The 23374-nt window shown below is 39.9% G+C and overlaps 1 long non-coding RNA gene across 2 annotated transcripts in view; it reads left to right on the top strand.

The window, feature by feature from the left end:
• Nucleotides 1-22061, top strand: part of Gm32500 — a 39551-nt gene extending 17490 nt beyond the window's left edge. For both annotated transcript variants that reach the window (XR_388663.3, XR_388664.3), the window contains exon 3: nucleotides 20884-22061. This is a non-coding gene — a long non-coding RNA (predicted gene, 32500). The remainder of the gene's footprint in view (nucleotides 1-20883) is intronic.
• Nucleotides 22062-23374: the final 1313 nt, after the last annotated feature.

The following is a 23374-nucleotide window of genomic DNA, read 5'->3' as shown; positions in this document are numbered from 1 at the left end:
AGGACTTTGGAGAATTTGGGGGAATATCTGTTTAGACAAGGGCTCAGAGAAGCAGGTAAGCGTAGAAGGTGAAAAAAGATGACCACCACAGACCCAAGAGGATTTCTACTAGAGTTGTTAGGGGCAGAGACTGGGCCCTGGCAGCCAATGATCCAGGCTAGCCCATCCAATCATAGTGGGCCAAATAAAGAGACAAATGACAGTGTGTGATGTTTTGTATATGCTCGTGCCAGGGAGTGAAACTATTAGAAGGTATGGTGTTGTTGGAGTAGGTGTGTCACTGTGGGTGTGGGCTTTAATACCCTTATCCTCACTGCCTGAAAGCTAGCAGCCTTCAGGTGAAGATGTAGAACACTCAGCTCTTCCTGTTTCATACCTGCTTGAATGCTGCCATGTTCCCAGCTTGATGATAATGGACTGAACCACTGAACCTGTAAGCCAGCCCCAGTTAAATGCTGTTCTTGTAAGAGTTACCTTATTCATGGTGTCTCTTTACAGTAGTAACACCCTAACTAAGACACAGTGAAAACCAGAGAAAGGAGATGTATTCTATGTGGCTACTTGGAGACAAGGAACAAAGAGTTCTAGTTACCCTAAGTCCATCATTGGGGTCCTGGCATAAGTTGATGTTTTAAGAGAGGGCAAGAAGCATGCATAGCTGAGCAGTCATGGTCAAGGTGTGGTTTTGCCTATCATTGCCCCATCGTTGTCTTAGATCTGTTCTCTCTTGTTAGGTGCTTTGACTTGTCATAACTGTGAAAATTCTTCTGGGAAGACAAGCTCCCATTCTGGCTATATCAGTCTTCAGTGGAGATTCAGGAGGAAATCCCAATTCTCAGTTTGAAAGGGCTTAACATCTTGTCTACTAATGATATTCCAAATCTTCAAGTCTGGATCCCTTCTTCAGGATTTCTGCACTAACTAAAAACAACTGGATGAATAAACCATGGTATGTACCATTTTGCTCTATTACCACTCTGTTATACCAACTGGTGTTCACAGGAACCAAATGGCCTTGGGCCCAAAGACATAAAAGCTTCCAGTAAGCAGCATGCTTCAGTGATCTCATTGCAATGCTCTATAAAATGGTCATGTCCCACTAATAAATGGCTCTGTCTGTGCCTTTTAAACCGGTGGTAGAAATTTCTCTCCTCATTAGAGGACAGCTTATCCATAAACCAGAAGAATTGAGTAATATTAACTTCACATTATTAGTAAAATTAATGAGTCACTGTTTAATTTTCTATCCTTCTCTGGAATGAGTAAAGAGACAAGAAAGAGAGTCCATGGGTCAGGATGTCTGAAAAAAATAGAATTTGTGTTGATGTCCCTGACAGTACCACAACAACAGCATTTGGGATAAAGCAAATATGAGTAAGTAAGTAAGTAAGTAAGTAAGTAAGTAAGTAAGTAAGTAAATTTCTAGAAAGATACCAGGTACCAAAGTTAAATCAGGATCAGGTTAATGATCTAAACAGTCCCATATCCCCTAAAGAAATAGAAGCAGTCATTAATAGTCTCCAAACCAAAAAAAAAAAAAAAAAAAAAAAAAGCCCAGGAACAGATAGGTTAAGTGCACAGTTCTAGCAAACCTTCAAAGAAGATCTAATTCCAGTTCTTCACAACCTATTCCACAAAATAAAAGCAGAAGGTACTCTACCCAATTCATTCTATGAAGCCACAATTACTCTGATACCTAAACCACAGAAAGACCCAACAAAGATAGAGAACTTCAGACCAATTTCCCTGATGAATATCGATGCAAAAATACTCAATAAAATTCTCGCTAACCGAATCCAAGAACACATCAAAACAATCATCCATCCTGACCAAGTAGGTTTCATTCCAGGGATGCAGGGATGGTTTAATATACGGAAATCCATAAATGTAATCCACTATATAAACAAACTCAAAGACAAAAACCACATAATCATCTTGTTAGATGCTGAGAAAACATTTAACAAAATCCAACACCTATTCATGATAAAAGTCTTGGAAAGATCAGGAATTCGAGGCCCATACCTAAACATGATAAAAAGCAATCTACAGCAAACCAGTAGCCAACATCAAAGTAAATGGAGAGAAACTTGAAGTAACACCACTAAAATCAGGGACTAGACAAGGCTGCCCACTTTTTCAATACCTATTCATCATAGAATTTGAAGTCCAAGCCAGAGCAATTTGACAACAAAAGGAGATCAAGGGGATACAAATTGGAAAGGAAGAGGTCAAAATATCACTTTTTGCAGATGATATGATAGTATATATAAGTGACCCTAAACATTCCACCTGAGAATTCCTAAACCTGATAAACAGCTTCAGTGAAGTAGCTGGATATAAAATTAACTCAAACAAGTCAATGGCCTTTCTCTACACAAAGAATAAACAGGCTGAGAAAGAACTTAGGGAAACAACACCCTTCACAATAGTCACAAATAATATAAAATACCTTGGCATGACTCTAACTAAGAAAGTGAAAGATCTGTATGATAAGAATTTCAAGTCTCTGAAGAAAGAAATTAAAGAAGATCTCAGAAGATGGAAAGATCTTCCATGATTATGGATTGGCAGGATCAATATAGTAAAAAAGGCTATATTGCCAAAAGCAATCTACAAATTCAATGCAATCCCCATCAAGATTCGAACTCAATTTTTCAATGAATTAGAAAGGGCAATCTGCAAATTCATCTGGAATAACAAAAAACCTAGGATAGCAAAAACTCTTCTCAATGATAAAAGAACCTCTGGTGGAATCACCATGCCTGACCTAAAGCTGTACTACAGAGAAATTGTGATAAAAGCTGGTATAGCGACAGACAAGTAGACCAATGGAATAGAATTGAAGACCCAGAGATGAACCCACACACCTATGGTCACTTGATCTTTGACAAGGGAGCTAAAACCATCCAGTGGAAGAAAGACAGAATTTTCAACAAATGGTGCTGGCACAACTGGCGGTTATCATGTAGAAGAATGCAAATTGATCCATTCCTATCTCCTTGTACTAAGGTCAAATCTAAGTGGATCAAGGAACTCCACATAAAACCAGAGACAGTGAAACTTATAGAGGAGAAAGTAGGGAAAAGCCTCAAAGATATGGGCACGGGGAAAAAATCCTGAATAAAACAGCAATGGCTTGTGCTGTAAGATTGAGAATTGACAAATGGGACCTCATAAAATTGCAAAGCATCTATAAGGCAAAAGACACTGTCAATAAGACAAAAAGGCCACCAACAGATTGGGAAAGGATCTTTACCTATCCTAAATCAGATAGGGGACTAATATCCAACATATATAAAGAACTCAAGAAGGTGGACTTCAGAAAATCAAATAACCCCATTAAAAAATGGGGCTCAGAAATGAACAAAGAATTCTCACCTGAGGAATACCGAATGGCAGAGAAACACCTGAAAAAATGTTCAACATCCTTAATCATCAGGGAAATGCAAATCAAAACAACCCTGAGATTCCACCTCACACCAGTCAGAATGTCTAAGATCAAAAATTCAGGTGACAGCAGATGCTGGCGAGGATGTGGAGAAAGAGGAACACTCCTCCATTGTTGGTGGGAGTGCAGGCTTGTACAACCACTCTGGAAATCAGTCTGGCGGTTCCTCAGAAAATTGGACATCGTACTACCTGAGGATCCTCCAATACCTCTCCTGGGCATATATCCAGAAGATGTTCCAACTGGTAAGACAGACACATGCTCCACTATGTTCATAGCAGCCTTATTTATAATAGCCAGAAGCTGAAAAGAACCCAGATGTCCCTCAACAGAGGAACAGATACAAAAAATGTGGTACATTTGCATAATGGAGTACTATACAGCTATTAAAAAGAATGAATTTATGAAATTCCTAGGCAAATGAATGGACCTGGAGGGCATCATCCTGAGTGAGGTAACCCAATCACAAAGGAACTAACATATTATGTACTCACTGATAAGTGGATATTAGCCCAGAAACTTAGGATACCCAAGATATACGATACAATTTGCTAAACGCATGAAACTCAAGAAGAACGAAGACCAAAGTGTGGACACTTTGCCCCTTTTTAGAATTGGGAACAAAACACCCATGGAAGGAGTTACAGAGACAAAGTTTGGAGCTGTTACGAAAGGATGGACCATCTAGAGACTGCCATACCTGGGGATCCATCCCATCATCAACCTCCAAACGCTGACACCATTGCATACACTTGCAAGATTTTGCTGAAAGGACCCAGATATAGCTGTCTCTTGTGAGGCTATGCCGGGGCCAACAGACACAGAAGTGGATGCTCACAGTCAGCTATTGAATGGATCACAGGGCCCCCAATGGAAGAGCTAGAGAAAGTACCCAAGGAGCTAAAGGGGTCTGCAACTCTATAGGTGCAACAACAATATGAACTAACCAGTACCCCTCATGGCTCGTGTCTCTAGCTGCATATGTATCCGAAGATGGCCTAGGTGGCCATCATTGGAAAAAGAGATCCATTGGTCTTGCAAACTTTATATACCTCAGTACAGGGGAACACCAGGGCCAAGAAGTGGGAGTGGGTGGGTAGGGGAGTGGGGGGAGCATGTGGGGGACTTTTGTGATAGCATTGCAAATGTAAATGAAGAAAATACCTAATTTTTAAAAAGTCAAGAAAAAAAAAGATTAGGAATAAACTAAAATGGCTACTTTCATCAATTTTACTCAAGATACTCTTGGAAGACTTTGGCTGGGTAATTAGGAAAGAGAAGGAAATAAAGAGAAGAGAAGGAAATAAAGAACATCTAACATGGAAAAAGAAAAAGAAAGTTGGAAAGAAAAAGGTTCTTTTTTAGTGTGAAAGAATACCTCATCACTTAGCTCATCTCTCTCTCTCTCTCTCTCTCTCTCTCTCTCTCTCTCTCTCTCTCTCTCTGTGTGTGTGTGTGTGTGTGTGTGTGTGTGTGTGTGTAAAATAATTTCCTACATCACAAGAACAGTGAACAGAGTAGAAACAAGACTAGATTTCAGCAGGACAGCACATACATAGCAGGGAGCACATAGCTCCAGTTCCTAAGGATATATGGTATTATGTGCAGGCAATATTTTACATTGACTTATTTATGTTGTGCATGTGTATCTGCACATGATAGTGCCTGGTACAATGTGGATATCAGAGGACCATGTGCTGGTTTTCTCCTTCCATCATGTGCATTTGAGGGATCAAACTCAGGTCATCAGGCTTGGTGGCAACTTCTTTACCCACTGACAGTTTTCTTGCCTCTGGGGGTGGGGTTGATTGTGATAGTATGAGTGTAACATCTGAGATTGCAGGGTGTGGATATTCACAAAAGTCCTATAATGCAGAGGTTAGCTGCCTACCATAGGAAGTAAGCAGAACAAAATGTCAGTTATTCCAAGGTGGATATGGACTGACTTAGATATAGCACCAAGTCTATGACTGGTTAAGCACTTGTACTCCTAGACATGTTCTCCTCTCTTCAGAACAGGGAAAAAGTATTGCTGTGAACAATCACAATACATATGAATTTACAGCTGAAAGAAAGAAAGAAAGAAAGAAAGAAAGAAAGAAAGAAAGAAAGAAAGAAAGAAAGAGAAAAGGCAAAAACAAAACAAAAATCATCTGGCAGAGAATAAATAAACTTCAAGGCAGGAATCAGACCTGCCATAGATGCTGGAATTGTTTATACAGGAACTTAGAGCCAATGTGGCTAACGTGCTCTAAGGACATTATGAATACAGCTTTAAATCTTGCAGGCATGGATGAATAATGTGACTGGAGAAATTGAAGTTCTGAGAAGCAATCAAACACAAATGCTAAAGATCATAGTTTTAATAGGAACAGACCATCCAAGAATGGGGAGAGTAGTAGAATAGCTATTATGTATGACTAATAGAAATTCAAAGCAAAGAACAAAATAAACAGAAGTAACAGTCAAATAAAATTAATACTCATCCCAATTTAATATTGGATACAATACCCCAGATTTAGGGACAAAGTCAACCAGACTAAATAAGCCCAAAAGTAATCTACATATATTCCAATTTCAGATAATCAAAAGCAAAGAAAAACATTGAGAGGGCCCAGAAGGGGAAGCTTAAATACCTTACATGCAAGTGAACAAAGGTAAAAATTATATTATATAATTATATTCTGAGTAACTGTGCAAGCAAAGGAGAGAACACTGAGATTAATGAGGTGCTGAGCAGGACAAATAGTTCCGCTAACTGAGAATTATCTACCCTGCAAATGCACCCATGAAAAATAAAGAGATATTCAGACAAACCATGATAGGGCAATCTGGGCCTGAGTGTACCCCACAGGAATTGACAAAATCTTCAGGAAGCAGAAAATTGAGCCAGGTTAGACACAGAGAAGGCAAGAAAGAACAATGACAAGTGAATAACTGAACACAATAGAAGGGCCATTCAGGCTTTTATGGAAACCAGAATATTTGGCATGCTAGTCAAGTGCCTTGCCACTGAGCTTCATCCCTAGCCATTTGGTTTTTTATTGATCAAAGACATAACAGCCACTATAAAGCACTAGCTATTAACTACAATCTACTCCAGGTTTAAGGCAAGAATCCCTCTTTACCTATACTACAAGGCCATCATTGCTCTAAGAACAAAACCAGATAAAGGCATTAATAAAAATAGAAGCCACAGGTCACTGTCTTTCATGAAGACAGATGTAAATATCCTCAATAGAACAATAGAAATTAAATATGGAAATACACAAAAATAACTACATACCAAGATGAAGTAGAACTTATTTCAGATATGGAAGAATGCTTCAACATTTAAAAATAAAGTGATATAATGTATTATGTCAATGGCCTAAATATGGGGGAAAATCACATGACTATATCAACTGAAACAGAGAGAGTTAACAGGGTATAACATGGTATAATAGCTACTCATGAAGAAAACTTTCAATAAATTAGGAATAAATAGGAACTTTCTACCAATACTTTCAACAAAATGTTCCCTTGTCGCATGGGTAACATTTAAGAACTGGAATATTTCCTTCTAAGGTTGACAACAAATAAGTAAAGGAACAATACCTTACCTATCATTGATTGCAACATCATCTTGACATAGTCATGTGATCATACATGAAAAGGAAATAAAGCATATCAGGAAGAAGAAATGAACTTTGTATATGTCACAACTATATACAGATTAAAAGAGAATCAACAAAAGTGTCTTCAAATTAATAAGACATGATAGAAAGTATTCAGGATACAAGGCTAACATAACACTGCCTTCTCATTCACAAACAAAACACCAGCAGAAATGGAAATCAAAGACATCACACTATTTATGTTAGTACTAAGAAAATGAAGTGATTACATATAAATCTAACAATACATACACAATAGCTATATAAGTAAAGCTACAAAACTAATTTAAAATACCAAAGCATTAAATCAGTGGATGAAGGAGAACTTGAGCATCTTCAGATAACAAGATTTAACTTTGTTAGAATTTTGGGATGCACTACTATGATGAAGAGAGTCAATGCATTCCCAACTCAGTGACTGGGGGATATTTACAAGCATTCTGACATTTATATGGAGAGGTAAGTGAATCAGAATACTGATTCAGATCTGGGTTCCAGGACTCCGCGGGACCTAGGAAATTAGTCTGAACAGGTTAGAGGGTGCGCCAGAGAACCGGACAGCTTCCGGGACGGGCAGAAGCACAGAGCCGCTGAGGCAGCACCCTTGGCGGGCCGCAGACAGCCGGCCACCGTCCGGACCAGAGGACAGGTGTCCGCCTGGCTCGGGAGGCGGCCTCAGCCTCAGGAGCAGGGTAGCCATCTTGGTTCCAGGACTCCCTGGAACTTAGGAATTTAGTCTGCACAGGTGAGAGTCTGCACCACAGAAGTTGACAGCTTCTGGGAACTGCCAAAGCAACACAGCTTCTGAGAGAGGCCCTGTTTTGGGCCTTCTTCTTCGACCAGGAGGAGGTCCAAAAACAAGATATCTGCGCACCTTCCCTGTAAGAGAGCTTGCCAGCAGAGAGTGCTCTGAGCACTGAAACTCAGAGGAGAGAATCTGTCTCCCAGGTCTGCTGAGAGACGGTAACAGAATCACCAGAAGAACAATCTCTAAACAGAGTCAACTATAACTACTAACTCCAGAGATTACCAGATGGCGAAAGGTAAACGTAGGAATCCTGCTAACAGGAACCAAGATCACTCACCATCATCAGAACCCAGCACTCCCACTTCGCCCAGTCCAGGGCACCCCAACACACCCGAAAACCTAGACCTAGATTTAAAAGCATACCTCATGATGATGGTAGAGGACATCAAGAAGGACTTTAATAAATCACTTAAAGAAATACAGGAGAACACTGCTAAAGAGTTACAAGTCCTTAAAGAAAAACAGGAAAACACAATCAAACAGGTAGAAGTCCTTACAGAAAAAGAGGAAAAAACATACAAACAGGTGATGGAAATGAACAAAACCATACTAGACCTAAAAAGGGAAGTAGACACAATAAAGAAATCTCAAAGTGAGGCAACACTGGAGATAGAAACCCTAGGAAAGAAATCTGGAACCATAGATTTGAGCATCAGCAACAGAATACAAGAGATGGAAGAGAGAATCTCAGGTGCAGAAGATTCCATAGAGAACATCGGCATGACAATCAAAGAAAATGGAAAATGCAAAAAGATCCTAACTCAAAATATCCAGGAAATCCAGGACACAATGAGAAGACCAAACCTACGGATAATAGGAGTGGATGAGAATGAAGATTTTCAACTCAAAGGACCAGCAAACATCTTCAACAAAATTATTGAAGAAAACTTCCGAAATCTAAAGAAAGAGATACCTATGAACATACAAGAAGCCTACAGAACTCCAAATAGACTGGACCAGAAAAGAAATTCCTCCCGACACATAATAATCAGAACAACAAATGCACTAAATAAAGATAGAATACTAAAAGCAGTAAGGGAAAAAGGTCAAGTAACATACAAAGGCAAGCCTATCAGAATTACACCAGATTTTTCACCAGAGACTATGAAAGCCAGAAGAGCCTAGACAGATGTTATACAGACACTAAGAGAACACAAATTCCAGCCCAGGCTACTATACCCAGCCAAACTCTCAATTACCATAGATGGAGAAACCAAAGTATTCCACGACAAAACCAAATTCACACATTATCTCTCCACGAATCCAGCCCTTCAAAGGTTAATAACAGAAAAAAACCAATACAAGAACGGGAACAATGCCCTAGAAAAAACAAGAAGGTAATCCCTCAACAAACCTAAAAGAAGACAGCCACAAGAACAGAATGCCAACTTTAACAACAAAAATAACAGGAAGCAACAATTACTTTTCCTTAATATCTCTTAACATCAATGGTCTCAACTCCCCAATAAAAAGACATAGACTAACAAACTGGCTACACAAACAAGACCCAACATTTTGCTGTTTACAGGAGACACATCTCAGAGAAAAAGATAGACACTACCTCAGAATAAAAGGCTGGAAAACAATTTTCCAAGCAAATGGTATGAAGAAACAAGCTGGAGTAGCCATCCTAATATCTGATAAGATTGACTTCCAACCCAAAGTCATCAAAAAAGACAAGGAGGGGCACTTCGTTCTCATCAAAGGTAAAATCCTCCAAGAGGAACTCTCAATTCTGAATATCTATGCTCCAAATACAAGGGCAGCCACATTCATTAAAGAAACTTTAGTAAAGCTCAAAGCACACATTGCACCTCACACAATAATAGTGGGAGACTTCAACACACCACTTTCGCCAATGGACAGATCATGGAAACAGAAACTAAACAGGGACACACTGTAACTAACAGAAGTGATGAAACAAATGGATCTGACAGAAATCTACAGAACATTTTATCCTAAAACAAAAGGATATACCTTCTTCTCAGCACCTCATGGTACCTTCTCCAAAATTGACCACATAATAGGTCACAAAACAGGCCTCAACAGATTCAAAAATATTGAAATTGTCCCATGTATCCTATCAGATCACCATGCACTAAGGCTGTTCTTCAATAACAAAAAAAATAACAGAAAGCCAACACTCACGTGGAAACTGAACAACACTCTTCTCAATGATACCTTGGTCAAGGAAGGAATAAAGAAAGAAATTAAAGACTTTTTAGAGTTTAATGAAAATAAAGCCACAACGTACCCAAACCTTTGGGACACAATGAAAGCATTTCTAAGAGGGAAACTCATAGCTCTGAGTGCCTCCATGAAGAAACGGGAGAGAGCACATACTAGCAGCTTGACAACACATCTAAAAGCTCTAGAAAAAAAGGAAGCAAATTCACCCAAGAGGAGTAGAAGGCAGGAAATAATCAAACTCAGGGGTGAAATCAACCAAGTGGAAACAAGAAGAACTATTCAAAGAATTAACCAAACGAGGAGTTGATTCTTTGAGAAAATCAACAAGATAGATAAACCCTTAGCTAGACTCACTAGAGGGCACAGAGACAAAATCCTAATTAACAAAATCAGAACTGAAAAGGGAGACATAACAACAGATCCTGAAGAAATCCAAAACACCATCAGATCCTTCTACAAAAGGCTATACTCAACAAAACTGGAAAACCTGGACGAAATGGACAAGTTTCTGGACAGATACCAGGTACCAAAGTTGAATCAGGATCAAGTTGACCTTCTAAACAGTCCCATATCCCCTAAAGAAATAGAAGCAGTTATAAATAGTCTCCCAGCCAAAAAAAGCCCAGGACCAGACGGGTTTAGTGCAGAGTTCTATCAGACCTTCAAAGAAGATCTAATTCCAGTTCTGCACAAACTTTTTCACAAGATAGAAGTAGAAAGTACTCTACCCAACTCATTTTATGAAGCCACTATTACTCTGATACCTAAACCACAGAAAGATCCAACAAAGATAGAGAACTTCAGACCAATTTCTCTTATGAATATCGATGCAAAAATCCTCAATAAAATTCTCGCTAACCGAATCCAAGAACACATTAAAGCAATCATCCATCCTGACCAAGTAGGTTTTATTCCAGGGATGCAGGGATGGTTTAATATACGAAAATCCATCAATGTAATCCACTATATAAACAAACTCAAAAACAAAAACCACATGATCATCTCATTAGATGCAGAAAAAGCATTTGACAAGATCCAACACCCATTCATGATAAAAGTTCTGGAAAGATCAGGAATTCAAGGCCCATACCTAAACATGATAAAAGCAATCTACAGCAAACCAGTAGCCAACATCAAAGTAAATGGAAAGAAGCTGGAAGCAATCTCACTAAAATCAGGGACTAGAAAAGGCTGCCCACTTTCTCCCTACCTTTTCAACATAGTTCTTGAAATATTAGCCAGAGCAATTCGACAACAAAAGGAGATCAATGGGATACAAATTGGAAAGGAGGAAGTCAAAATATCACTTTTTGCAGATGATATGATAGTATATATAAGTGACCCTAAAAATTCGACCAGAGAACTCCTAAACCTGATAAACAGCTTCGGTGAAGTAGCTGGATATAAAATTAACTCAAACAAGTCAATGGCCTTTCTCTACACAAAGAATAAACAGGCTGAGAAAGAAATTAGGGAAACAACACCCTTCTCAATAGTCACAAATAATATAAAATATCTCGGCGTGACTCTAACCAAGGAAGTGAAAGATCTGTATGATAAAAACTTCAAGTCTCTGAAGAAAGAAATTAAAGAAGATCTCAGAAGATGGAAAGATCTCCCATGCTCATGGATTGGCAGGATCAACATTGTAAAAATGGCTATCTTGCCAAAAGCAATCTACAGATTCAATGCAATCCCCATCAAAATTCCAACTCAATTCTTCAATGAATTAGAAGGAGCAATTTGCAAATTCATCTGGAATAACAAAAAACCTAGGATAGCAAAAACTCTTCTCAAGGATAAAAGAACCTCTGGTGGAATCACCATGCCTGACCTAAAGCTTTACTACAGAGCAATTGTGGTAAAAACTGCATGGTACTGGTATAGAGACAGACAAGTAGACCAATGGAATAGAATTGAAGACCCAGAAATGAACCCACACACCTATGGTCACTTGATCTTTGACAAGGGAGCTAAAACCATCCAGTGGAAGAAAGACAGCATTTTCAACAATTGGTGCTGGCACAACTGGTTGTTATCATGTAGAAGAATGCGAATCGATCCATACTTATCTCCTTGTACTAAGGTCAAATCTAAATGGATCAAAGAACTTCACATAAAACCAGAGACACTGAAACTTATAGAGGAGAAAGTGGGGAAAAGCCTTGAAGATATGGGCACAGGGGAAAAATTCCTGAACAGAACAGCAATGGCTTGTGCTGTAAGATCAAGAATTGACAAATGGGACCTAATGAAACTCCAAAGTTTCTGCAAGGCAAAAGACACCATCAATAAGACAAAGAGACCACCAACAGATTGGGAAAGGATCTTTACCTATCCTAAATCAGATAGGGGACTAATATCCAACATATACAAAGAACTCAAGATGGTGGACTTCAGAAAATCAAATAACCCCATTAAAAAATGGGGCTCAGAACTGAACAAAGAATTCTCACCTAAGGAATACCGAATGGCAGAGAAGCACCTGAAAAAATGTTCAACATCCTTAATCATCAGGGAAATGCAAATCAAAACAACCCTGAGATTCCACCTCACACCAGTCAGAATGTCTAAGATCAAAAATTCAGGTGACAGCAGATGCTGGCGAGGATGTGGAGAAAGAGGAACACTCCTCCATTGTTGGTGGGATTGCAGGCTTGTACAACCACTCTGGAAATCAGTCTGGCGGTTCCTCAGAAAATTGGACATAGTACTACCGGAGGATCCAGCAATACCTCTCCTGGGCATATACCCAGAAGATGCTCCAACTGGTAAGAAGGACACATGCTCCACTATGTTCATAGCAGCCTTATTTATAATAGCCAGAAGCTGGAAAGAACCCAGATGCCCCTCAACAGAGGAATGGATACAGAAAATGTGGTACATCTACACAATGGAGTACTACTCAGCTATTAAAAAGAATGAATTTATGAAATTCCTAGGCAAATGGATGGACCTGGAGGGCATCATCCTGAGTGAGGTAACACATTCACAAAGGAACTCACACAATATGTACTCACTGATAAGTGGATATTAGCCCAAAACCTAGGATACCCAAGATATAAGATACAATTTCCTAAACACATGAAACTCAAGAAAAATGAAGACTGAAGTGTGGACACTATGCCCCTCCTTAGAAGTGGGAACAAAACACCCTTGGAAGGAGTTACAGAGACAAAGTTTGGAGCTGAGATGAAAGGATGGACCATGTAGAGACTGCCTTATACAGGGATCCACCCCATAATCAGCATCCAAACAATGACACCATTGCATACACTAGAAAGATTTTATCGAAAGGACCCAGATGTAGCTGTCTCTTGTGAGACTATGCCGGGCCTAGCAAACATAGAAGTGGATGCCCACAGTCAGCTAATGGATGGATCACAGGGCTCCCAATGGAGGAGCTAGAGAAAGTACCCAAGGAGCTAAAGGGATCTGCAACCCTATAGGTGGATCAACATTATGAACTAACCAGTACCCCAGAACTCTTGACTCTAGCCGCATATGTATCAAAAGATGGCCTAGTCGGCCATCACTGGAAAGAGAGGCCCATTGGACACACAAACTTTATATGCCCCAGAACAGGGGAACACCAGGGCCAAAAAGGGGGAGTGGGCGGGTAGGGGAGTGGGGGTGGGTGGGTATGGGGGACTTTTGGTATAGCATTGGAAATGTAAATGAGCTAAATACCTAATAAAAAATGGAAAGAAAAAAAAAAGAATACTGATTCAATCTTGAAAGATGATCTGAAGAACTGACAATATCATGCCTGAACTTACTGTAAACAACAGCCATCAAAGACGACAGAGTATTAGCTAAAGAAGAGATACATAAATGGAACAGAGGGCTCAGAACTGGAAGTGACCTGACTTCATTCTTATTGCAGGGATAAAATATCCTGACTGTGACTGTTGACTATTCTTAATTGTCAACCTAACTACAGCTGAAATTAACTAAAACCCTAATGGCTGGGCACATCTGTGAGCATTTTTTTTTTCTTTATTGAATCATTTGAAGTAGAAAACTCAAGTTTTAATCTGGATCTTTTGAAGTGGGAAGATCAACCTTTAATCTGGGCCATACCTTCTGCTGGCAACCTATATAAATGACATGGAAGAAAGAAGTTTGTATTCTTTGCGTACTTCCTCCCACTCTTGCTACCAAGTCTATTCCTTCACTGATATTACAGCCTACTTCTACAGGTTCCCAGAGTGTATGGAAGGCAAAGTGAGACATAGCCTCATGGACTGAACAACTACTGGATTCTTGGACCTTCTGTTGGTAGACAGTCATTGGTGAACTAACTGGACCACAGCTTCTAAGACATTCTAATAAATTATGTATTTTTTCTATCAGATCTGTTTCTCAGACAAACCTGACTATTACACTGATCAAAAAAAGCTTATGGGAGAAACGGATTTACTTCATTTTACAATCCCAAATTACAATCTATTGTAGGAAATTCAAGGCAAGATCTTCAAACAGCTAGTCATACTAGATCCAGAGTCAAGAACAGAGAGATATGAATGCATACAGGCTCACTTATTTTCTTGCTTGTACGCAGTTTGCCTTCTTCATTTTTATACATTCCATGATTCCTCTGCCTAGGGAATGAACCACCTAGAGTAGCCGGAGTTTTTACACATCTATTAATGCACTTAAGACAACCACTCACAGCTGTGCTGACATGCCTACTGAACATAGACAATTCCTCATTAAGACTCTTTCCAAGTGATTCTGGATTGCAACGAGTAGACAAAGCTAACAAATACAACCATCACCAGATCTTTAACAAAGAAGCAAAGAAGATACAAAGAATCAAAGACACTCTTGAATAATTGATGCTCCAAAAACTGAACATCTCAACATAACTATGTGAATCCAGACAAAAACCTTATACTCTTCACAAAAGATAACTCAAACTTATAATGAAACAATATATCAGATTCTAATCTCTGAAACTCCTAGTTCAAGGGGGAATAAATCTGAAATATTTTGGCATTAACAATGACACATTAGATACAATCCTAAAAACATGATCTTGGAAAGGGAGTCTTAAGGAGGGATTGTCTATGTTCAGTAGTCAGCACAGCTGTGAGTGGTTGTCTTAAGTGAATGAATAGATGTGGAAAACCCAAGCCTACTATAGGTGGTATCATTCCCTAGGCAGAGAATCATGGACTATATGAAAATGGAGAAGGTAAGCTGAGTACAAGCAAGAAAACAAGTGAGCTTCCATGCATTCGTTTCTCTCTGTTCTTCACTGAAATAATTGACAAGCTAGTCTTCATTGAAATTAAAAAATCTGCTCTCAGAAATATGATAATGAGATACTGGGAAAACAAACAGCAGACTGAAATAAAATACTTGCAGTGGATATAGACTGACTCTCCACCAAAGTTCACCTTATTTTTTCAACTTTGCTTAATTGGAATTCATCCTGACAGACATTTGAGCCAAAAATCTTGGGTCAGCTTCACCCATCACTATTTGTGCTTGAAATTTATGTCTCATTGGCAAGAAGTCTTCTATGTTCAGTCTGTTTAGAAAAATAGATCTTTCCCATCCCCATATCATTCTGTCTTAGCCAATGCTTTCTCTGTGTTAGTCTCCTGACATACCTATTTACTTCTGTTTCTGAACTATTTATGATCCACTCAGTGCAGTAGCAGTAGCAGTGTTGCTTTGTAGATATAATTCACTGTCACCTTGTTCTCTCGGCTTCAGCCTCCTTGTCCATCTTCCTTTCTATGAGCATCACACCCAAGCTTTTCACTTTTCTCATATGCTGGAAGCACTCCATGGCTGTCATGCATTTCCCTTAGTAATCAACACAATCACATTCTTCAGCCCCTTCCATGCTTATGTCACAGCTCAATGATAGGTACTCAGCCATTCTAGTCATTTGCTGCAGCACAATGCTCTGTCTATAATACCCCTTATTCTCATGTACTTAGCAGTTTCTCACATTTTCTATGTATTTGTCAAGGTTCTTCAAGGAAACTGAGCTAATACAACACATATTATAGGATGGATATGTTCATTTGTTCACTCTGTCACCAAGTCATGATGGATTCATGGTGTCTATCTACAAGCTGGAGAGCCAAGCAGTTAGTCAGCAGCTTAGTAACACAAGTGAAAGACTCAAAGCAAAACACTGAAGATTCCTGCCATATGTCCAACATCTATAGGCAGGAAGCCTAAGACCCTCCAATTACTCTCACTCCTGGGTGTTTCTAGACACAAGTCATAATTTAATAGTCAAATAACCTAGAGTCTGGTATCTAAGGCCTGCAACAGGATCAAACATAAACTCATGGAGAAAGAAAAATGGGTAAAGAATGTAGAGAATTAGTTACTTTTATTGTTGCTATGACAAAATATCTAACTAAAGCAACTTAAGGAAGGAAGGGTTCATTTTGACACACAGCTGGGAGATACCACCCATCACAGTAAGTGAGAGATAGGGATGTCAGTACAAACTGAAGCAGCTGGCCCCATTGCACCTTCAGTCAGGAAACAGAGAGACAAATTCAAGCTATCATCTAGCTTTTCATTCATTTCAGGACTTCAGGTCATGGTATGGTACCATTGACATTTATAGTGAGTCTTTCCACCTCATTTAAATAAGTCTCACATACATGTTCATATGTTTGCTTCCATGATGATTTTAAATGTCACCGAATTGTCAGGAAGATTATCTGTCACAGACAATTTCTCACTTCCCCTGTTTGTTCATTCTATCCTGACCTTCAGATCGATGGAGATTGTTACTCAAAACCCAAGTGAAGAGTCCCCACTTGAGTTGCTGATCTCACACTAGTGGCAATAGCCTCACAAGCATATCCTACTAGTATAGGTTTTACCAGCCCTCTGGGTATCCATCACAATGGTAAGAAAACACCTTAAATTAGCCATCCCACCATGCATTTGTGCATTATATCATTATATCATTATATCTCTTCCCCAAGATGCATGACTACTTATACTAGCATGCAATATTAATAAGAGCAGGTGGTCATCTCTTTTGTAGGCTGATGTATCCCAAGCACCAAGCACAGTGCTCTATATCTGTGCCTGAAAGAGACTCATCACTTATATCATTGATTCATTGAGAAGAGACTCTGAGTGAACCTGTTACCATGCTGACCATGGAGTCTCTAGGCTCAGAAAGTCTTTTCATAAATTCTGTAAGCACTCACTAAACAAGCTTCTCATAACCAATGGGAACAGAAGAGAATTTACACCAGGGGAAGTTCATGAATGTGATAGTCCTGTTTCTACCTGTAGATGGTGAGGAAGGGTATTAAAAATGAAGGATCCAGTGTCACCTCAATAGGGAAGATCAGGGTAAGGACAGTCAGGAGTCAGGATATCATCTATATTATATTAAGAGTAAGACAAATTTTCCTAACTATCAATTTGAATAAGCGTTAACTAATAAATACAAGGGGATTGTGTATAATAATGGGTTCTGTGTAATGTTTAATAGATATATATGCTGCATAATATTCACATCATGGTGAATGGTCAATGGATTTCTCTCTTCAAACTTCATTTCTCAGTGGTAAGCCTTTCACACCCCCTCTTTTGAGCATTTGTAAATGCAGTGGGTAATTGTTATCTACAGTTGCAATGATGGGCAACTGTGCATCAGGTTTTCCTGCTCTTGCTTGCCTGTAAGTTAGGATCCACTGATCAGAATTCCCTTCTCTTCTCACTCCACTCTGTCTCTGGTCTCAGGAATCTCAACATCTAGAGCCTTTTTTTTTTTTTTTTTTGATTTCTACACATGAGATTAGGTGGCACTTATCTTTCGGTGTCTTACATATCTTCACTTAGTGAGGTCTGGTTCTATTCATCCACATGAGTAGCTGCACAATGTTCGAAGTAGGTCTGGAGAAACGATATTCCAAAGTATTCCCACAAGGCAAAGGAGTTTTACTTCTTCTATAGAAAGGTGCATAGCTACATCAAGCCAGCAAACAGTCACACTCAATGGGGGTTTCAGTTTTGTTGTTTTTAATACCCACTTAACTGTTGGGAGTACAAATATCCTTACACCCACACACATCTAGGAAAAACAGGAATATAAACCATGCAGGGGTGTCTCCTCAATGCAGAATATGAAATCAAATACCTGTATTCCATCTAGAAAGTCAAGGGTGTATATTGTTTATGACCTGGTAATACTTTTTGCTATCTGTGGTGGCAGACCTTGGCCGCCTTTTGCTATAGAGCAGACCTCATCCAAATTACCTAGAATGATTATCCCAGACTCTTTCTCTAGACCATTACCTTTAGTCTCCAGAGTCAATAAAACCTATCCCTGGAGATGTCACATATATTTTATATACTAATGACCCTTATGCTGCTGTCTTGGCTAGAGATTACATTTGACCCTAGGCCCTTTAGCTATATAGCTCATGGTCACATACACTTAGTAGAGAAGTCCCTAAGTAGTCATTCCTTAAGCTTTATTGAGCACCTGGAATTGGAATACTTGTCTCCTGAAAACTTTTTCCCAAATCTCATGTGTTTTAAATATGCTAACAAGGAACTGCCTGGCATTAGACTCCCTGATGTCTGATCCAAGTTGACAAAGTCAATCTGAACTAAGCATTCTCATCTCTTGGCAGATCACAGCCTGCCTTGACACAATGAAGGTCCCTCTCGCCTAATGCCCAGGTGTTCCATTCCTCAATCTGAATGCTCAAAGCTTGGCCTCACATGCTTATGCAATAGGCTAGTTGGAAGCAATATAGCAGATAAGCAGAATACAATTTTGTGTATAACCTTGAGTATATATTTAGGTTTCAAGAGGTGCTGATTCTGGCAGAATTTTAGTTCCTGCCAAGAGCCTTCTTTACTATTCTTTTAAATGGAGCCTTGTCTTATTTAACCCTTTGGAGGAAAACACACAATACATTTCCCACAAAATAACAGAATTTTACTCTTCATATGGCTGAAAGTATCCCACTGGACATATGTACCACATTCCTTTTATCTAATCATAGATTGATAGGCAACTTGACTGTGTCCAGGTTTTGGCTAACGTGAATAGGGAAGTAAACATCATGGTGGTACAGATGCCTCTTGGACATGTGGACTTCACTTCTTTAGATATACACCCAATGGTGATATAATGTGGACCTTCAGTGGAAGCCTTGAGATGGACATAGTATAAACAGAGATACTCAGGCACCTCTCTTCATCTGACAAACTATCAACTCCATCTCATTTGCAAAATTCGTATGTGTAAGCATGCAGGATTCTGAGCTCAAGCTAATCTCCAAAGAAAAGATACAAAAGATCTGACTTTCATCTATCAAAGAATAAGACAAAGGGACAAAGGAGTCTGATAGGACCAGAAATCCAATAAGACTTTTCACATTAAAAATTAGAAATCTTTAATGCCCCATATTTTTCAGCCTAGAGTGCAAAGCAGAACTGTTTTAGCAACAGAGAGTAGGGACAGGATCCCATGTCTCCTGCCCCACAGGAAAGGTTAGCCTGTCTCATAGATAAATTTACATGTGTTCTGGCATTTGCCCAAAGCACAGGTTTCTATAAGATGTAAGTAAGCCAAATAAATTCATTTTCCTTTGCCATTTTATGCTTTAAATGTCTCTGGAATGCAGAGAATGGAGGCAATGGTCTTATGAACCTAAGTGCCAGTAGCAGTTCAATGAAGCATACTGTTACCAGGGTCTAGCCTGGACTCTCCTTAGCTCCACATCCCTCTGATCTCTCTCCTATAGTTTGTCTCCTTGGTTTTACAAGTTGCTGCAGATGAGAGATGGGTCTGTCCTCATGACCTATAAGCCTGACATGACTGACTGGCTACCTAGTAATACCTGTATCATAAATTTTATTTTCCTTTTTGGCATAACCTCCATACTGATTTGAATAATCACTATACCAAGTTATCATAAAAAGTCATCTAAATAGATAAAAAAAAGAGGGGGAATCAGAAGGAAGGAAGGAAGGAAGGAAGGAAGGAAGGAAGGAAGGAAGGAAGGAAGGAAAGGAGGGAGGGAGGGAGGGAGGGAGGAAGGAAGGGAGGGAGGGAGGGAGAGAGATTTAGGCATGAGAAAAAGGCTGTCATAAATCCTGTGGTAACTAAGGCCAGGCTCCTCTGTTCCCATCACTCTTAAAGTGGAGGCAGGAGATTACAAGTTCAAGGTCAGTCTTAGTCACCTAGAAGGCCCTTCCTATGACATACAATCAAAACAACCCAGTGCATTTAAAGCCTTGATTTCAAATTCAAGAGCATTTTGGGAGAGGCTCAAGCAGATATGTGGAGGCAGAATCTGTATCATTCAAACAGCACTCAAAATTATATATATATATATATATATATATATATATATATATATATATATATATATGTGTGTGTGTGTGTGTGTGTGTGTGTGTGTGTGTATACTATATATATAAATGTAAATATATATATGTATATATATATATATATATAAAATTTTGATGTCTGTCTGCTCCATCACAATTTGCAGCCCAGGTGGTACCCACCTTGGTGGATTCTGCAGTTTAGTGTGTTGCATAGTTGATGCAGCACTCAGCTGCTGACATGTGGAGGGCAATAAGGTTTCAATTCTTGATCCCCAATTTGTCAAACAGTCACATGCAATCTGGTCTTAACATCTGTTATAATTGATCCCAAAGGAGAAGCCACTTATGTCCCCACAAGCCAGAGCAATCTGCATGTAGGATGTTTTCTCTCTCATTTTTTTGAAGTCCCTCACACAGCTCTATACTTCTAGTTTCATCATGCTCCTGTCCATGAATCCTGATATCTTCTAGTTCCTGTCCCTCTCCACATGACTTTGTTACCTAATTCCCTGGTCATATCACCATCATTACCATCATGACCATCACCATCTGCAGCAGCAGCATCACTACCACCACCAGCAGCAGCAGCAAGTGGAGGAGGAGCAGCAGCAGCAGCAGGAGGATGAGGAGGAGCAGCAGCAGCAGGAGGAGGAAGAGGAGCAGCAGCAGGAGGATGAGGAGGAGCAGCAGCAGCAGGAGGAGGAAGAGGAGCAGCAGCAGCAGCAGTAGCAGGATCTAATCACCATCCACACTCCTCTTTGTCTACAGCAGTGTTATTTCTCAGTTCTGTTTCCAGTGCTCTGAGGAATGAATCTTTTTCCCTATTGTAGATTTTGCAATCACATCCCATTGAAGTTCTGCATAGCTGTCTTCAAGTTCAGAGGACTGGCCCTGATCGGGGTCCATGCTGGATACCTCTAGCATGTGACTGTGGACCTTGGCTGAAACATACATTGCTTCCATGCATGTGAGGGATTTTCTGAGATGCTCACGAAGACAGTGCTATGTTCATTGTTGTTTCTAGAGAAGTGGTCTCATTCAGATTCAGCAAGCAATTATTATAGGCAGGTTGTATACCAGGTTACCAGGTACAGCATCTATATTTCCATACAGAAAGAGAACTTGTGAGTCAGTTGTTGGGCCAGCTCATTATCTAGTCCCTACCTTTGTGTGTGTGTGTGTCTGTGTGTGTGTGTGTGTGTGTGCGCGCATGCGTGTGTGCAGTTGATAAGTGTAGTGAACATACACATGTGTGAGGATGGTTCTGGCCCTTGCATGCACATAAAGGTCAGAGGAGGACATGAAGGTCAGAGGAGGACCTCCAATGTTCCACTCAATCACTCTCTGCCTCATTCCCTGAAGACAGGTCTCTCACTGAGCCTAGAGCTAGCTAGCAGCCAGTGAGGACAGCAATCCTCCTGTCTCATTCTCACACATTTCTGGGATTACTGACATCCATAGTAATGTTCCACTTTTCATATTGATGATAGGATTTGAATTGAGGTTCTCTTACTAGTACTACAAGCACTCTGGCCCACTGGGTCATCACCCTGAGTCCCTGCTTCTTATTTGAACATCTCTAGTGTGTACCAAGGACCAAGCCTATGTCTCTGATACAAAGAGACCATAGGTGTCACCATGACTCTGGGGGTCTCAGTAGGGGAGCAAGCTTGGAATAATACCACACAGTCAGGAGGTACTGGAGCAGGGAAGGAGACACACTCCATCATAAGTTCTGAATTGTCTTGTTTCTATTGGTTTTCCTCCTTGTATTAATTCATTTACTTAACATTTTTTCCTAGCAGCCTCCAAAAATGCTCTTTTAAAAACCCAAAGTGCTGGGGTGGGGGAGATGGCTTGTTTGCTGTACAACCGTGAGGATTATTTCTAGAACCTGTGTGAACCTTTGTGAAACAAACTAAAGAGCAGGCATGGTAGGTGGTGTGCATTTATTACCATAGTGCTAGGGAGGTTGACATGGGTGGATGCTTGGGGCTGGCTGGACCTACTTGGTCTTAAAAAAAAAGCACTGAGAAACAACACTCAGACTGTCTTATGGCCTTCACATACATGCTTATACACATGTGTGTGAACCTGTACACATGCATGCAAGCACATTCTTATACATATGTGAACAAACCCACACACAAACATATAAACACAGAGAATATTAAACCCACAGTAGTCAGCATTTTGTGTCTTTCTAAAGTCACTCATAGGAGGTATTGTGATGACCCTAACGGATATCAGGAAAACACCACTTGCAGATGCCCCCCCCCCCGCCCCCAGTCTTCAGAATCCTCAAAAATGAAGACCAAAAGTCAAGGAAGTTTGTATTCTTATAACACTGTGGCTATCTCTTTTTAAATTTCCTTGAAACAAACCAGAACAGCGCATAGATGCAATCAGGAAGATTCAGGTGCCTTAGTTTGAGTATTGCTGCCACTCACATGGCCCTGAGATTGACAGCTTGGGCTTTAGGTAGGAATGTTGGGTGCTTTGGGCCTATGGCCTGTGGGTCTCCATGTGAACCATTTAGAGCATTGTGGACACAGTCTTGTGTGACTCCTTGAGTTCCTACCAAGGTGCTAATAAAGAAAGCAGACCTGGCCCTTGGCCCACAATACATTCTTAGCCCTGAGTCATCTTCCTATCTCTGCCAAAAAAAAGTCATGGAGCCAAGCAGTGACACGTGCCTCATCTGTAATTGTATTTTGAACCTATGTAGTGATTTAAATATAAATTGTTCCACATCCTGTTGGAATTATAACCCATGTTCTCAGTGCAGGAAGATAGAGATTCCCTGTTACAGCTTTCCTGGCTACTGGTGACCATTTCCAAAGTCAGAGGTCAATTCCAGTGAGCATTTCCTAAATCTTTCTATGTCTTCATGATTTTACTTCCATCATTACCAAGTTCTGC

Source organism: Mus musculus, chromosome 11 (assembly GCF_000001635.26).
Source record: "Mus musculus strain C57BL/6J chromosome 11, GRCm38.p6 C57BL/6J".
NCBI classification, from domain to species: Eukaryota; Metazoa; Chordata; class Mammalia; order Rodentia; family Muridae; genus Mus; species Mus musculus.
This window is presented reverse-complemented; position numbering and strand designations above follow the sequence as displayed.